Source organism: Hylobates moloch, unplaced genomic scaffold (genome assembly GCF_009828535.3).
Source record: "Hylobates moloch isolate HMO894 unplaced genomic scaffold, HMol_V3 SCAFFOLD_5, whole genome shotgun sequence".
NCBI lineage: Eukaryota > Metazoa > Chordata > Mammalia > Primates > Hylobatidae > Hylobates > Hylobates moloch.
Window position 1 is genome coordinate 116029988 of NW_026652280.1, and position 19101 is coordinate 116049088.

General features: G+C 39.1%; 1 protein-coding gene, 1 non-coding gene and 1 pseudogene across 5 annotated transcripts in view; 2 read left to right on the forward strand and 1 right to left on the reverse strand.

Annotated features, from left to right (window-relative positions):
* RAP1A (RAP1A, member of RAS oncogene family) overlaps positions 1–19101 on the reverse strand; it is a 95234-nt gene that overhangs the window by 62415 nt on the left and 13718 nt on the right. The window lies entirely within an intron of this gene.
* Positions 940–1046, forward strand: LOC116469966 (U6 spliceosomal RNA). The gene has a single exon (XR_004248415.1). It is a non-coding gene; the product is annotated as a U6 spliceosomal RNA (small nuclear RNA).
* Positions 1929–3189, forward strand: LOC116469610 (keratin, type I cytoskeletal 18-like; annotated as a pseudogene).

Below are 19101 nucleotides of genomic sequence, written 5' to 3' on the forward strand. Positions count from 1 at the left end.
TATATCTCCCACAGGCATTACGCAATATAAAGGGTACTAGTTTTTAAAGTGATTATTAAAAGTACAGTCATTTTTCTTTTTTGAAACTAGCTAACTTGAAAGAATTTTGTTAAGAACCAGAGAAAAAGATTTTTTCATAATGCCCTTAAGAGTCAAAATTATAATCAATTAACTTAAAGACATACTTCTGAATCAAGTATTTCTAAATCCCACAACTACAAATAAGATTAAAATTACAGTAATACAATGTGGAAGAACTTGCCATCTGTTCCTCTTTATATATAGCCAAAACAAGCAAACAAACAAGACAGGAACAAAGAAGACTTTTAGGGCAGCAAAACTATCTGTATGAAACTATAAGGTGAAGCCAGGCGCGGTGGCTCACGCCTGTAATCCCAGCACTTTGAGAGGCCAAGGCGGGCGGATCACGAGGTCAGGAGATTGAGACCATCCTGGCTAACATGGTGAAACCCCGTCTCTACTAAAAATACAAAAAAATTAGCCAGGTGTGGTGGCGGGTGCTTGTAGTCCCAGCTACTTGGGAGGCTGAGGCAGGAGAATGGTGTGAACCCGGGAGACGGAGGTTGCAGTGAGCAGTTGCAGTGATCGCATCACTGCACTCCAGCCTGGGCAACAGAGCAAGACTCCGTCTCAAAAAAAAAAAAACTATAAGGTGGACACACATCATTTTACATTTGTCCAAACCCATAGAATATATAAAACCAAAAGTGAACTCTAAGGTAAACTATGGACTCTGCATAATAAGTATGTGTCAATGTACATTCATCAGCTGTAACATATGTACCAATTTGGTAGGGGATTTGTTGATAATGAAGGAGACTACGTTATGTAGTAACGTAGTGTGTGGGGGCAGAAGATATACGAGAAATCTGCTCAGTTTTATCGTAAACCTAAAACTGCTCTAAAAAAAATTAAGTTGTGTTTGCTTCGGCAGCACATACACTGAAGTTGGAATGATATAGGGAAGATTAACATGGCCCCTGCATAAGAATGACACACAAATTCATGAAGCATTCCATGTTTTTTTAATTGTCTATTTTTTTAAATGGCATACTTTTCTGGTAAATGCAGAAAAGCCAGAAATTTCAACAATTTGAATTTTACATTTTAGAAATTATAAGTAAATCATATAGAAGTCTTTCTGCATAGAAACTCTTTGATATAGGAGAATGAAAACTAATGCAAAAGATAGCAGACATAACTAGCTATTTATCTCAGGGCAAGTCACTGAATTTCTTTGAAGCCCAAATTTCTTATCTTTAAAAGTAGGAGTGACACTATCTGTCCTACCTTTTTCACAGAATTGTGAAGATCAAATGAGACAAACTTGGTAAATGTGAAAAAAAAAAAAAAAAAAAAAAGCACTCTACCACTCCACAAATATTACTTATATATATTGTTAGAAGAATTCTAAACCAAAACCAAGTTTTCGCTATTAAAATAAGTGTAAACAGGAGTTCTCTGGGTCTTCATAGTTATAACAAACATTTTTCCTAATAGTCCTAATGACATCAATGAATAGTGTGGTGATTCTTTTTTAAGCCTAACAGAGGAATGAAAATCAGACCAAACTGGTCTCACATTCTGAATGGCATAAAGGTTAACCCAGTGCATAAAAGCATTCAGACCGGTTTTCCAGGTCTTAGGAACCTAAGACAACATTCATTCTTTTGCACCTTTAGCTTATTCTAGCTAAAAGAAATAATGTATTAAATATTCCTTTAAATACTAACCTCTCTGCTAAAAATTCTATGGGAACCAAACCTCAAAAATCAAGTCAGAATTAGTAATAAAGTTTTGATTATCAACAGCAAAAGAAGAAAGGGATATTAAGCAATGATAATATGTAATATTCTGGTCATCGGCAAAGCCTGAGTCCTATCCTCTCACTCTCCTCCCCAGACAGCATGAGCTTCACCACTCGCTTAACCTTATCCACCAACTACCGGTCCCTGAGCTCTTTCAAGGCACCCAGCTATGGCGCCTGGCCAGCATCTATCCAGGCGCTGGGGGCTCTGGTTCCCAGATCTCCGTGTCCTGCTCCACCAGCTTCTGGGACAGCTTGGGGTCTGGCTGCAGGGATGGCCGGGGGGCTGGCAGGAATGGGAGGCATCCAGAACGAGGAGATCATGCAACGCCTGAATGACCACCTGGCCTCCTACCTGGACAGAGTGAGAGCCTGGAAACTGAGAACCGGAAGCTGGTGAGCAAAATCCAGGAGCCCCTGGAGAAGAAGGGACCCCAGCTCAGGGACTGGGGCCATTACTTCAAGACCACCGAGGACCTGAGAGCTCAGATCTTCTTAAATACTGTGGACAATGCCTGCATCGTTCTGCAGACTGACAATGCCCATCTTGATACTGATGACTTTAGAGTCGAGTATGAGACAGAGCTGGCCATGTGCCAGTCTGTGAGAGTGACATCCATGGACTCCACAAGGTCACTGATGACACCACTGTCACCTGGCTGCAGCTGGGGCCAGAGATCGAGGCTCTCAACAAGGAGCTGTTCTTCATGAAGAAGAACCACAAAGGGGAAGTAAAAGGCCTACAAGCCCAGACTGCCAGCTCTGGGTTGACCATGGAGGCAGACGCCCCCAAATCTCAGGACATCAAGATCATGGCAGACATCTGGGCCCAATACGATGAGCTGGCTTGAAAGAATCGACAGGAGCTAGACAAGTACGGGTCTCAGCAGATTGAGGAGGGCACCACAGTGGTCACCAAGCAGTCTGCTGAGGCTGGAGCGGCTAAGATGACACTCACAGGGCTGAGACATACAGTCCAGTCCTTAAAGATTGACCTGAACTCAATGAGAAATGTGAAGGCCAGTTTGTAGAACAGACTGAGGGAGGTGGAGGCCCTCTACTTCCTGCAGATGGAGCAGCTTAACAGGATCCTGCTGCAACTGGAGTCAGAGCTGGCACAGACCCGAGCAGAGGGGCAATGCCAGGCCCAGGAGTACGAGGCCATGCTGAATGTCAAGGTCAAACTAGAGGCTGAGATCGTCACCTACCGCCACCTGCTGGAAGATGACAAGGACTTCAATCTTGGTGATGCCCTGGAGAGCAGCAACTCCATGCAAACCATCCAAAAGACCACCACCCACCAGATAGTGGATGGCAAAGTGGTATCTGAGACCAATGACACCAAAGTTCTGAGACATTAAGCCAGCAGAAGCAGGGTACCCTTTGGGGAGCAGGAAGCCAATAAAAAGTTCAAAGGTCACTGGATGTCAAAACACACACACACACACACACACACACACACACACATTGTTTGAACCTGGGAGGCAGAGGCTCCAGTGAGCCAAGATTGTGCCACTGCACTCCAGCCTGGGCGACAGAGCAAGACTGTCTGAAAAATAAATAAATAAATAAAATTTAAAAAATAAAATTCTCTACAAGAGTACAGACAGGTTGTCACCTAGATTTGAACTAAGAAATGTTAAACAGAAAAAGGTATTTATAGTCAAACCAAAAACCACCTGAACACAGACCTTAAAAGTATTACTAAACGCCTTGAAGTTCAGGGTTCAAAGGAAGAAACTACAGTTAAATACCTATGACTAAACTTTCTAAAAGCTATGATCTTAGTATGTATTAGATCTGGATCCCTGGCCAGGCACACCGGCTCATGTCAGTAATCCTAGCACTTTGAGAGGCTAAGGTGGAAAGGGGTCAGGAGTTTGAGAGCAGCTTGGACCTCATCTCTTAAAAGAAGGAAAAAAAAAAAGACCTAGAGCCCTAATTCTAACAAACCTTACAGCAGCAAGAAGCAAATAATTGAAACATTAGCCATATCAATCTGTAAGGCATGTTGAGCTTTAGCTAAATATCTAGATTAATACAGAAAAAATGTTATAATAGTCCCTTATATAACCACAAATATCTATTATGTTTATCTACATAATTTAAGGCAGCGATCCCCAACCTTTTTGGCAGAGCCAGTTTCATGGAAGACAATTTTTCCACAGACTGGACCAGGCGTGGGAGATGGATTCAGGATGATTCAAACGCATTACATTTATTGTGCACTTTATTTCTATTATTATTACAGTGTAATAATAATAATGATATGAAATAATTATATAGCTCACCATAATGTAGAATCAGTGGGAACCCTGAGGTTGTTTTCCTGCAACTAGACAGTCCCATCTGGGGGTGATGGGAGACAGCAACAGATCATCAGGCATTAGATTCTCATAAGAAGCGTGCAACCTAGATTATGTGCATGTGCAATTCACAATAGGGTTTGCACTCCTATGAGAATCTAATGCCACTAGTGATCTGATAAGAGGCGGGGCTCAGGCAGTAACACTCAACGCTGTTTACCTCCTGCTGTGCAGCCTGGTTCCTAACAGGCCATGGACCATTACTAACTAGTCTGTGGCCCAGGGGTTGGAGACCTCGATCTAAGGGTATGAGACAGTAAAAGACAAAGAAAAATATGACCAGTTACCCAAATTTAACAATAAAAAAACTTTAACTCCTATTCTCAAAGTGCTAGTTTGACTAATGTTATCTTGGGTAACAAAAACTTGGAAAAAGCCAAGCATTAGGAAAAAATAAATCAACTAGTTCTGCGTTGAGAAGGTGTTCCACTCGTCCGTGCACGGTGGCTCACGCCTGTAATCCTGGCACTTTGGGAGGCCAAGGCGGGCGGATCACAAGGGGAGGAGATCAAGACCATTCTGGCTAACACAATGAAACCCCATCTCTACTAAAAATACAAAAATTAGCCAGGTGTGGTGGCGGGCGCCTGTAGTCCCAGCTACTCGGGAGGCTGAGGCAGGAGAATTGCGTGAACCCAGGAGATGGAGCTTGCAGTGAGCCAAGATTGCACCACTGTACTCCAGCCTAGGGGACAGAGTGAGACTCCGTCCAAAAAAAGAAAAAGAGAAGATGTTCTACTCCAATGGATGCATTCATTCTTAATCCCTTAGTCTGCAATTGCTCAATCTATAATTTGGGCATCGAGTTTTTTTTTTTTTACAAAAAGGAAAACTGACAGAGAATTTAAAGACAGACATACCCTGTCTCTCCAAATTAGAACAAAACATCACTAGCTCTAATTGGCAGGGATCTCCTATTAAATGGGCAGAGGTATACTAGTGGATACAAACACACTAACATTTTTTAAAGCTTGCCAAACCCATGTTATGTTGTGGGAGAGAAAAAAAAGTGTAAAAAACAACCTGGTCATTTACTAAGGGTTCTATCAAATTCGCAGTGATGAGGGGTACAAAAGGAAAAGATGTTTACTTGTACAAGAATTCCTTACTGCCTTCTACTATATAAAAATGAAGCAAAAAGAATTGTGCAGTGCAAATATGACTCATTAAAAATGCTCCTGAAAGAATTCCTGGTAAATATCTAAATTAATTATCTTTTTTTCAGCACCTGATATAAACACGTGTGCACGTGTATATAATAATCTGAGGAAAACCCCACAGCACAGATTTTCCACCTCACTGAAGCATCAGCTTTGAGCCCTAAGCCCTTCATCTTCTCCCAGCTTATTGTTTCCCTTCCTTTTCTCCTAACCCATGACTCCAAGGGTGATCAACAGTGTAGATTAGTAGTTAAGAACACAGACTTCGGAATCTAGCTTCCTGGGTTTAAAGCCCAGTTCTGCCACTTACTAGCTCTGTAATCCTAGGCAAGTGTCTTAAACTCTCTGTGCCTCAGTTTCATCATGGGGATAACAGTGCCTGGCTCGCAGGGTTATTTGAGTAGATGAAATGGTATCTACAAAGCTTATTTATGTGCCCAATACAGAATGGGAGCTCTATAAGTTATACACCACCATCTTTGAGTTAGTCTTTGCTCAGACTCCTCTATTCCATGTATTCCTGTTGTTTCACCTGCAAATCAGCCAGTACACATCCACTGTTAGTGAATCTTATACTTTCTCTTCATTGGTGGAGAAAATATTATTATATAACTGATGTCACTACTTCAAATTCCTGGTCTGAAATCTCACCTGGACCCTCAGTACTGCACATCAATCCTTTTACCAATCTCTACTCCACTTCCTCTCTCATTCTCTCCCTTATTGATAACTTAAGTCCAGTTACTATCATCTTTTTTCCTAAAGTCCCACTCAAAGGATGAGGCTGTCCCTTCTCACATTTAAGGTCAACCTTTCTATCTGCCCTATATATTCCCCCCTGCAATTCCTACAAGCTAAAAACCTATAAGCCATACTTGACTCTGCTCCCCCTATATAATCAACAGTCGAGCTAGTTCTGCATATTTTGTTTTCTAAATAATTCTTTAAATTGTAAATTATTTTCATCCCTATTTCCACACTGTGTTAATAAGACCCTCATCATCTCTTAATCAAATTCCTCCAAGAGAAACCAAAGAGATTAAGGAGAATCAGCAGTGCAAATATCAGAAGCTGACAGAGATATAATATTTTGATTGTTTTTCAGGTTGAGACTAGCTCCTTTTTCCACCAACTATGGATGTACTTCAAGAGGTAAAACAAACTCTTGAAATGTTATACAAAACAAAACAAAAACAAATCTTTTTTAAAGCATAGGTATAATCTTCCAGGAGAGAAGTGGGCCCAATATGTGGCCCCAAAATTTCAAAATTTCAAAGAGATCTATGACCCTTCCCCCTTCCCCAAAAAAGTTTCATTATTCTAGAGAATAAGGCCCAAGCTCATTATCAGGCCTTGTAACATTCTACATAGTCTGGCTCTGATCCATGTTAGTTTTACTAGCTGACCATCTATGTGAGATATCAAGAGTTGGCGAAGTGGACATCTTTTATTTGTGCATGTCTAGTATTCCTCTTTCTTTTGGTAACAACCTTGTGACACCTTATTGGGAAACAATCCTTGTCTTCCTGAATGCAGTTGTGGTGAGAATGTCAATCAAGGTGTACCCACCTTTCACTGAGCAAGGGAGACATGTGACTTCAACCCAGCCTACACCAATCAGGCTGAGTTTCCCGGGAAGCTGAATCTTAGAGTGATGTGAGGAAGGAAAATGGCTAGAGCTGATTCTTTATGACTGTGGTACACTGAAGACATTGTTCCTTACTACTGCCTAGGTCCCTACCCCTGCAAACTGCTCTGGTTCTTCTTGGGACTTCTTGAGGCCTAAGTGCTCACTTTTTACTTAAATTCTGTTATTCAACATCCTCCGAATAAACATTTTTCTGCTTAAATTAACCACTTTAGCCATTTGTTCTTCCTTTTATTGGACAAATATATATTGAACCACGTAACAGTTAGTTGGACATGTCAACTTGGCTAGACTGTAATACCCAGTTATTCAATCAAACAGATGGAAGTGTTGCCATGAAGGTATTATCTAAATGTGGTTAACATCCACAATCAGCTGACTTTAAGGAGATTATCGTCAGTAATGTGAGTAGGCCTCATCCAATCAGTTGAAAAGCCTTAAGAGCAAAACTCAGGTTTCTCTGAAGAAGAAATTCTACTGCAAGACTGCATTATCAGCTTCAGCTAGAGAATCTGCAATGTGTTGGCCTGCCGCGTAGATTTTGGACTTTCCAGTCCCCACAATCACATAAGCCAATTCCTTGAAATAAATCTCTTTATTTACACAATGTATGCGTGTGTGTATGGTGTGTGAATGTGTGTATCGTCTTACAGGTTCTGTAGGTATCTGCCCAGTTCTCTGAGAGAAGACCTACTACGTACTGGTGCTGATGATAAGCACGGGTTGCCATTTGCTTGCTGCTATGACTGAAATAAAGGACACAGTTTCATGTACATCCACAAGGCATTTAAGTTAAATTCTGTACCAAAGAATAAAATCTCCAATGAACCATGATGGTTCTGCTGCTTGCAACCAAAGAACCCTAAATACAGTTATATATGTTATTGTTTGAGGAGGAGAGAATTCACAAAGTTTCACTGTTTCAAACAGTGCTAATAAACAGCTTAAGCTCGCCGGGCACGGTGGCTCACGCCTGTAATCCCAGCACTTTGGGAGGCCGAGGCGGGCGGATCACGAGGTCAGGAGATCGAGACCATCCTGGCTAACACAGTGAAACCCCGTCTCTACTAAAAATACAAAAAATTAGCCGGGCGAGATGGCGGGCGCCTGTAGTCCCAGCTACTCGGGAGGCTGAGGCAGGAGAATGGCGTGAACCCCGGGGGGCGGAGCCTGCAGTGAGCCGAGATTGCGCCACTGCACTCCAGCCTGGGCGACAGCGAGACTCTGCCTCAAAAAAAAAAAAAAAAACAGCTTAAGCTCAAAGCTGTGAGTAGAATTTTAAAGTTCTAAACTTGATGCCAAAAAATTAACTTTCTAGATTCTCCCAAAGTACAGAGAAATTTAAAAATGAAGGCATGTCCAAGAAAGAAAAGATGTCTAAAATAGTTACTAGAATGTACAGGTTTGTTTACCCTACTTCAGGGGCCAGCACACTATGAGCCACAGGCCAAATCTGGGCCACTGTCTGTTTTTGTGTGGCTTGTGAACTAAGGACTGTTTCTATATTTAAGGACACCTTCAGCGTCTATAAATAAAGGAGACACAATCACTCTCATTTGCTTATGTAAATGGCTGCTTTCACCCTATAACAGCAGAGTTGAATATCTGCAACAGGGACCAAATGGCCCTAAAATCCTAAAGTACTTACTATCTGGTCCCTTACAAAAAAAGTTAGCTGGCCGGGTGCGGTGGCTCATGCCTGTAATCTCAGCACTTTGGGAGGCTGAGGCGGGCGGATCACACGGTCAGGAGTTTGAGATCAGCCTGACCAACATGGTGAAACCCCGTCTCTACTAATAATAACAAAAATTAGCCAGGTGTGGTGGCGCACGCCCGTAGTCCCAGCTACACGGGAGGCTGAGGCAGGAGAATCACGGGAGGCTGAGGCAGGAGAATCACCTGAACCCGGGAGTGAGCCACGATCACATCACTACACTCCAGCCTGGGCGACACAGCGAGACTGTCTCAAAAAAAAAAAAAAAAAAGGGAGGGGGCTGGGTGCGGTGGCTCACGCCTGTAATCCCAGCACTTTGGGAGGCCGAGGCGGGCGGATCACGAGGTCAGGAGATTGAGACCATCCTGGCTAACATGGTGAAACCCTGTCTCTACTAAAAATACAAAAAATTAGCCGGGCATGGTGGCAGGCGCCTGTAGTCCCAGCTACTCGGGAGGCTGAGGCAGGAGAATGGCGTGAACCCGGGAGGCGGAGCTTGCAGTGTGCCGAGATAGTGGCACTGAACTCCAGCCTGGGAGACAGCGAGACTCCGTCTCCAAAAAAAAAAAAAAAAAAAAGTTAACACCTACTCTAGTTTATCAGAGGAAGCATTAATTTCAGGAGGAATGAGCAAGAAAGGGGCAAGAAATGTTAGAAAATAGACTATGAGAAAGGAATAAACTAATTAACTGTTATTTACTGTACATTTACCATGCATAAAATACTGTTTCGAGCACTTTACATCTACTAGTATTTTTAATCCTCACATTTCTATGGGGTGGGGATTATTGTTCCTTTAATTTAATTTTTTGAGATGGAGTTTCGCTCTTATTGCCCAAGCTGGAGTGCAATGGCTTGATCTCGGCTCACCACAACCTCCACCTCCCGGGTTCACGTGATTCTCCTGCCTCAACCTCCCAAGTAGTTGGGATTACAGGCATGCGCCACCACGCCCGGCTAATTGTTGTATTTTTAGTAGAGACAGGGTTTCTTCATGTTGGTTAGGCTGGTCTCAAACTACCAACCTCAGGTGATCTGCCCACCTTGGCCTCCCAAAGTGCTGAGATTATAGGCGTGAGCCACTGTGCCCAGCCTACTGTCCCCATTTTATAGATGAGGCAAAAAGGCTAAAACTAACTTGTCCAAGCTCAACATACATAAATTATGGAGCCAGGATTATAACTCTGGCACTGTGGCTCTAGCATCAGTGTGGTTAACTACAATACTATATTGCTTTACCATTCATCTTCTTGTCTATCTAATCTGTACCATGCAAATATTATTTTTCTTTAGAATTAAAGTATACAAACACTATGGATGAACCAATACTAGAATAAATTAGAAATCTGTGGTGGTACATTTCTTAGAGAATTTAAAGGATTACAAAGACCTATGTGCATGAACACACACACACACACACACACACACACACACACACACACACCCTTCCTTCTAGAAGGTAGAGAAACTGAGGAAGATGGCCCCTTGGATTCAACCACTGCTTTCCTGCAAACCATATTTGAACTCTGAAGCTGAGGCAAGCTTTACATGCAGGCTAAGATAAAGAATGTTCTCCTCCGACATCCCCTGCATCATTATGACCAATTAATTAAGAATCTGGAACATGGAGCCAGAATATGGATATTTCTCAAAGCTCCCAGTTAAATCTAATGTATCGCCAAGCCAGCGTTGCAATCCACCACACTGTAAGTTCTCTCCTCTCAAGGAGAAGAGTGGTAAGAACAGAGTAAGAGTGAAGGGAGGAGCAAGCAGAAAGATGAGAGAAACTTGACAAAACTTCTCTCTGAAGAATGGAATTTCTATTTACTACCATGCTAATATAGAACTAGTCTTCATGTCTCATTGCTACACCTGAAGACTTAAAAAAAGGAATTGTAAAAAGAAAACTAATGATTTCTATATATGCATATATGTACATATGCATGTTTTTACAGGAAACTTCTGTCCCTTAACACAGCAAACTGATAACCATTATTTTTGTTTCGTTTGCATTCTTTTCTTGATCTGTACTTTTCAGGGCATTACTTGTATTCCTTTTAAAATATATTACTTAACAAAAATAGTGGTGTCTTTTGTTTTTTTTTTTGAGACAGGGTCTCACTGTCACCCAGGTTGGAGTGTAGTGGCACAATCATGGCTCACTGCAGCCTCAACCTCCCATGCTCAAGCGATCCTCCCACCTCAGCCTTCTGAGTGTCTGGAATTACAGGTATGTGCCACCACACCCTGCTAATTTTTTGTTTTAATTTTTATAGAGACAGGGTCTCACTATGTTGCTCAGGCTGGTCTCAAACTCATGGGCTCAAGCTATCCTCCCACCTTGGCCTCCCAAAGTGCTGGGATTACAGGCGGGAGCCACCATGCCTGGTCAAAAATAGTGAATTATTTAAAAACCGTGTGACTAAAAGGATGTTCAAGGTTACTTTATTATTACTTTGAATAGGAAAATAATTATAAAAAAGGGCTAGTAAAAATTACTTAATACTTTCCTGAAAAACAGCTTACTTTTTAGTCACTACACAAAACATAAAAATCTCTCAACTTTTATGTACTGTGAAGATGTATACTCTAACAAATCTATTAAAGAATCCCTGCTATCAGATGGCTATTATTAATTAAAGTCTTACTGATACTAATTTATCCCAATATTTAGTGAGGAAAAAATGTTTTAAATAATGAGAAATAATAAAATGAAAATATTTTAAATTTTATAAAACACAAAACATCACATAGTTTTTGTAATCACTTATAATAATCTCACTTAATATTTAGTTAAAATCAAATATTGTCCTAAAAATAAACATCCTCCTTATATGGACTATTCAGTTAAATGAATTTGAAGTTTTCATATGGCTTCAGTCTTCAAAAAACAAAGTAGGTAGGCCGGGCGCGGTGGCTCACGCTTGTAATCCCAGCACTTTGGGAGGCCGAGGCGGGCGGATCACGAGGTCAGGAGATCGAGACCAAGGTGAAACCCTGTCTCTACCAAAAATACAAAAAATTAGCCGGGCGTGGTGGCGGGCGCCTGTAGTCCCAGCTACTTGGAGAGGCTGAGGCAGGAGAATGGCGTGAACCCGGGAGGCAGAGCTTGCAGTGAGCCGAGATCGCGCCACTGCACTCCACCCTGGGAGACAGAGCAAGACTCCGTCTCAAAAAAAAAAAAAAAACAAAGTAGGCAATGGTGGAGGGTAAGGCTTTATCTAAGCAATCACAGGCTTGGCCAAAGGTCTAAGTGATAATGAGTTAACGCTCAAGCATGGGTTGTCATTTGTTTGCAGCTGTGATTCTGAGATAAAGGACTCAGTTTTGTGTACATTCACAAAGCATTTAGGTTAAATTTTGCACCAAAGAATACAATCTCTAACCTAGTTAAATGGTAAACCTCGACACACAAAATCACCATTGTGATGTTAATTTTCATAAACACACCATGCAAAAAGCATACCACTACCATGAGGGGAAAAAGTTGGCTTTTCATTTTGATAGACCCACAATCCAAAGGAAGGTAAACCTCTGTAATAAGCTTAACCTAGCTGTGGTGACAACTCAACTCCAAAGGAGGCTAGTGTCAGAAAACAGTCCTGTCTGAAATGCCTGGGTACTGACTACCATTTTTTATATTTATTTGATTAGTTTTCATCCTAGTGGTGAGTGTAGTACTCTCATGACAGATTTTTCATTATAAAGGTAAACTAACTCTTCCAGAACACTAAAACCATTTGAGAATCTCACCTGACAGTATGTCCTAAGGAAAAAAAAAGCTCATAGTGTATTAGTTACTAATAGTATCAGAATCAACATTTAAAAATTTTAACAGTGCTGTGAGTGGCTACATTTAAAGAAAAAATAGTCTCAGAAAAAAATTAGCATTTTTAGAAACTAAACACATTTCTACTTTAAAAGACAAAGTGTAATTCTTCTGCAATGTTTACTGTTTTCTCATAAAGAAACCTACATAAATCCAGCAAAAACACTAGATTCTTAAAAAATCAGATTCTAATTCACAAAAGTGTTACCTACTACAACATCTATTCTGATATTTTGAGCTATATTAGACTAAATCTCAGGAAAATCTATGTATAACTCTGAAGGTAACATATAAGTAGAGAACTACAGAAATAAGCAGAAACAACACAGTATGATGCACCTAAACTAAACACATTACCAGAAATGTAAAAAAGATAGTGTATCTCCTTTAAAAAGAATAAAAGCTTGATAGCAAAAAGAGTGTAAGTCCAAAATACTTCAATCAATAAACCAAAGATTAAAAGGCATATTTGACAGAAATGTTATGGTTCCAAGTATTCCCAGAAAGCTCACAGCTCAATAGCCTGTTTGTTCACTATGCAACTTTGACGTGCCTTTAGATTTCTGAATTACTGCCAGGACCTAAAAGTCCTCAAAAATCTGTATTATTCTAGACTATTTAAAATTCATATACTTGTCTTAAAAAAACAAAAAAGATACAAACCGAACACCTAGCCAAAATTCAACCGTGACTTATCTGTCTACTTATTAGAACATGTTATATTTCCTGATACAAAAGTAATTAAAATCTGGTCCAATACCAGAGTAGGCAAATAAAGGAATGAAAAAAATAGAAAACACAGGGTACGGTGGCTCACACCTATAATCCCAGAACTTTGGAGGGCAAAGGTGTGTGAATGGCTTGAGCCGAAGAGTTCAAGACCATTCTGGGCAACATAGCAAAACACTGTCTCTACAAAAAATACAAAAAGTTAGCCAGGCATGTTGGCATGCGCCTGTAGTCCCAGCTACTCAGGAGGCTGAGGTGGGGGAATCACCTGACTGCGATAAGCCGTGACCCTGCCACAGCATCCCAGCCCGGGGGTGGGAGTAAGATCCTGTCTCAAAAACAAAAACAGAAAAGAAAGAAAGAAAAATAAACACACAAAAAGACCTGCACATATAAAGTACTTTCAATTCTTAAATGACCCAGAATTCTATTACAAATGGGAATTTATGCTGCAGAAATAAAAAACAAAGACATACACAAAAACAAAACAAAATGGGAAAGAAAAGATCCTTCCATAGAAGAATGGACAAATTACTATGTATCATACAGCTTACAAGAATGAGGTAGAATTATACATAGTGATATGAAATGACCAAAATCTCTCAGGCAAAATGCGTTAGGCAAAAAAAAAAAAAAAAAAAAAAAAAAAAAGCAACTTGCTATAGTTAAGGAACAATATATTTTTCTTTTTTAAAAGACAGACATAGCTATATAAAATTATTTATATGTAGTTTTTATATAAATAATATATATAGCTATTTATGTTAGGATATATATAGGAAAAGGCTAGACAAAGATTCATTTTAATGGTGGCTGTCCTTGGGGAAAGGGACTTTCTAAGTCATACACACCAAAAAATATTAAAATGTACAGAATGAAGTAATTCTACTTTTTGGAATTTATCCTACAGAAATAATTAAGGATGCATGGAAAAATTCAACTATAATGATATTCATAGCAGAACTTTTATAATAAAAAACTGAAAACTATAGAAAAATCATTTAAACAAATGATGGCAAATTCACACACTACTATACATCTATAGTATTTATCCATTAGAGATGATACTGTTAAAAGATACTCATTTATCACGAAAATTCACAAAATATTAAGAAAAAAGGAGCATGAAATATTATGTATCTGATTTCATTTTCATCAAAGAAAAGGCATATATGCATTGAACATCACTGAGAAAGATGTACACCAAAATTTTAACAAGTTGTAAGGTAAAATTAAAGGTGATTTTTCTTTTGGCTTATTGCATGCATTCTTAACAGGAGCAGTATCACCACCAATGGGGTGAAAATTGGCTCTTGAGGGGCAAAAAAATAATTCTTATTCTTTTAGTGCATAAAACACAGATACACATACAATACATAAACAAATATACAGTTATACCTGTGGCATTAAAATTTCATGAGGGGGACAATTAGAAAAATATCTAAAAAGGCTGAGAAATAATGTCTAATTGGTACTTTCTTATTTTTTTCTACAATGAACTTGGTATTACTTGAGTTTGACTTAAGCAGTCTATGTACATTTAACTAATTGAAAAGGTAAAACAAAACATAACCATGGAAAGCTAAGATATATCATTAATTTTCATTAACTATAAAATGTGCTTCTTTATTCCTATGGCTTTAAAAATATAATACAAACCATTTTTTAAAAATAACACTAAAATGAAAATATAGAGATAAATAAATTGAAAAAGCATCTCATCAGAATCATCTGGGGATCACCTACAGGAGTAAAATGCAGCACCTTAGCCCTATCCTAGACCCATAAAATCAGTATTTCTGCAAGGTTATGCGGTATACCGGAGTAGCTTTTATTAAATGAAGCACACTTACATCATCACACCACTCCAGGGAAATATGAAATCTAGACAGGAAATATATTTTAATTTGGCCTGAGAGATTTAAAAAATTATGTACTGAAGTAATAGAAATAATAAGAGCCTAGAAATCTAGAAATTCCCAGTAAACTCACCCCTTTCCTTTAATGAATCCAAAGATTTACAGTTCTTGGTTGGGCGCAGTGGCTCATGCCTGTAATCCCAGCACTTTGCGAGGCCAAGGTGGGTGGATCACCTGAGGTGGGGAGACTCAGCCTGACCAACATGGAGAAACCCTGTCTCTACTAAAAATACAAAATTGGCTGGGAGTGGTGGCGCATGCCTGTAATCCCAGCTACTCAGGAGGCTGAGGCAGGAAAATCCCTTGAACCCGGGAGGTGGAGGTTGCAGTGAGCCGAGATCACATCATTGCACTCCAACCTGGACAACAAAAGCGAAACTCTGTCTCCAAAAAAAAAAAAAAATTTACATTTCTTCACAAACTATCAAACACACCTTATTGTTCATTATCTCTACTGGGCGCAAGACATTGTGAAGAATAGAAAAGAAATAGCAACACTCATGAATTGAATTGCTACTAAAATAAACTTACTTTATTGCCATAGTGTTGCCGAAAATCAAGAGTTTATCTAAATCTGCAAAAACCAGTATTAACTACTGGCTTTCTCTGGGTACTATATTCACAAAGAAACAGTTTTGAATTCTAGGATGAAAATTAAGTAGAGAACAAAAGTCACGTCACTGTTGGGTAATAAAAAGTGGGATACTGTCAGCTATATTCAATTCTCTAGTGAACAGACTTGTTCAGCACCTCAGCCTTGAATTCAAAATTTTGCCTATACCAGATTATAAATTTTTCATGCTAAATACTTTAGGTCTAAACTATTAAGTCGTGAATGCCAAAGATTTATTGTATACATAAATAATGAAACTACCTAAGTGAGGAGCTAACCGTCCCACTTAATTAATGGGGAATACGCAGGGTTGACCAAAATAGGGGATACATGGCATAAGATATTGTTCCAGTCCCAAGGGATCTTTTACCTCAGTTTCATAGAAACATCAATGCCAGCCAGGCACAGTGGCTCACACCTGTAATTCCAACACTTTGGGAGGCTGAGGTGGGGGGATCACCTGAGGTCAGAGGTCAGGAGTTCAAAAGCAGCCTGGTCAACATGGTGAAACTCCATCTCTACTAAAAATAAAAAGATTAGCTGGGTGTGGTGGCACAAGCCTATAATCCCATCTACTTGGGAGGCTGAGGCACCAGAATTGCTTGAACCCTGCAGGCAGAGGGTGCAGCCAGCAGAGATTGCAGCCACTAAACTCCACCCTGGGCGACAGAGTGAGACACTGTTTCAGAAACAAAACAAAACACAAAGGAAACAAAGAAACATCAATCCCAACTTTGGGGTAATAACAGCAGCAATAATTTTAAGTGCTTCTTGTACCTCAGGCATGCTTATTTAAACCTCAAACAAGATATAGATATTGTTCTTTCCCCACTAACAGATGAGAAAACTGAGAAAAACTGGTAGGCACTACATGCAAACTTTTGCCAAGTGTTTTGCCTGCTGACCACAAATACAATGACCAAATATTCAAAGCAAGATTTTGCATACCATTTATATAAATGTTTAAATCCTATAATTAAACACTTATCCATAAAACAGCATATGACGTAACTGAGGCAAATCTGAGTTAGAAGAATCAAAAGTTTCCAAGGCAAGGTACAACAGTAAAAAACCTTTCCTATTTCTCCCATCCCCATGCCCAGAAAATGGCAACTTAATTTTGTGTCTGTTTTAGTTTTAAAGGAAAAATGTTTACCATAACATAAAATTCCATTTCAGAAATCCTATTTATTACTTGTAAAGCCTTTAACTCATTTTATCACCTAAGAATCTTTATCTTTAAAAGCTTTATTAAATTTAATTTCATACTCTATAACGAATTCATTTTAGAACTTTTAGTTTGATTACAAAATATATGAACAGGCCAGGCGTGGTGGCTCATGCCTGTAACCCCAGCACTTTGGGAGGCCGAGGCGGGCAGATCATGAAGTCAGCAGATCGAGACCATCCTGGCCAACATGGTGAAACCCCGTCTCTACTAAAAATACAAAAATTAGCTGGGCGTGGTGGTGTGTGCCTGTAATCCCAGCTACTCGGGAGGCTGAGGCAGAAGAATCGCTTGAACCCAGGAGGGGGAGGTTGCAGTGAGCCGAGATCACAGCACTGCACTCCAGCCTGGCAACAGAGTGAGACTCCGTCTTGAAAAAAATTAATGAATAAAATAAATAAATAAATATATATATATATATGAAGAATGTAAAGTTCATAAAAGGCTTAACAAGGGAAATAAAATATCATATGACATATAATAATACACATAATATATAACATATAATAAAATATCTATAACCCACACATCAGAGATAACAATCTAGGTCTTTTGGTGTTTCCTTTTAGCCTATATTCTACACATGAATAGATATATATTTTAAAAATAAGTACTAAAATCATACTATGTAAACACTGGTAATCTGCATTTACCAATGTAACAACAGAGAACGTTTTAAAAATAGCACACACAAATGCAATTTTATGATTGATTTTCTATAAAACACTTTGGCCTATATAACTAAAAATAGTTTATTATACTGTGAAAATTAACCAGGGTGGGAAGAGATAGTTGGTCCTTCATATAAAGGGCACTCTCTCAAATATTTGAATGTTTTTAAAAATCATCTTTAAATTTTACTGATTAAATAGCCAATTTCTTTGCACTATTAAAAAACTTCACATGCCCATCTTTGGTATGCCAACACACAGAGGACACTGAACATGTGGTTATGGGAGTGTTGTTATAAATGCAAAAGACCAAAACTGACTACAGGCTCAGCCCAGAACACTAGAACTTAAGCAGAGTCAGCTAAGAAAACCACAAAGCAATGATTCTTTATGTCCAGTATCTAAGGCCTACTATAGCTTATGTACACATGCAGGCAGATGGCACTGAGTGGTGACACAATCTCAAGTATGTTCTGTTGTGACAGCAGTCCACATCTGAAGCATAATGGGAATAATAGGATAAGTACATCATCTAAAACCCTCCAACCCATGGTTTCTACTGCAGATTTTGGTTGGTTCTTGAATTATGATGCTATCATATTCCAATGTAAAAGTTTTAACACTTGAGTGAAATACTAGTCAGAAGTTATTAAACAGTAATTTAAAATTCAAAGGGATGTTTTACAACTGAGGTTTGTCCTAGGTGTGAAACTCAGTATTCAAAAGACACAGAAACTTTTTTTAAAAAGTATATACGATTTGACCAATTTCAAGACACTAAAGTCCCAGGCTTCTTACCATTTGAACGAAAAAGAAACACTACCAAAATAACCTAATATATGAAAATCTAAACATGCAAATAAAGGTGTGTCTGATTATAAGATTCTCCCTCCCAAATCACTTGCCTACGGTTTTTCTTAAGTTAATCTGATATCCTTAAATAATCACACCAGTTTTTATAGATACACATCTACAGAGCAAATTGATACTTGCACTTTATATGCCAAACAATTTTCTGAAGCATAAAAACTTCATGCCGGGGGTTATGTATGTCATTACTAAATCAATTGTATGATTAGAATGGAGAACAGCAGGATGCAACAGTAGGGCAGTCTAAAGCTGACATACAGAAATCCACCAGGAAAAATTTAAAACCAACACTTTGAGGATACCAAGAACCAAAATATCATATAAAGTTATCTTTTATAGGCCTGTCATAACAAGTCTCAGACAACTAGAAACAAATTTTAAAATATGTTACTTCTTCACAACAACCCTTTTCATTTAATCTAGGTTTATTGTCCTTCCAACTCCAATCAACAAGACACCATACTTCATGAAGTAGTAATTATACGGCCACAAACGGTGACAGATTAATCTTTTTTTTTTTTTTTTT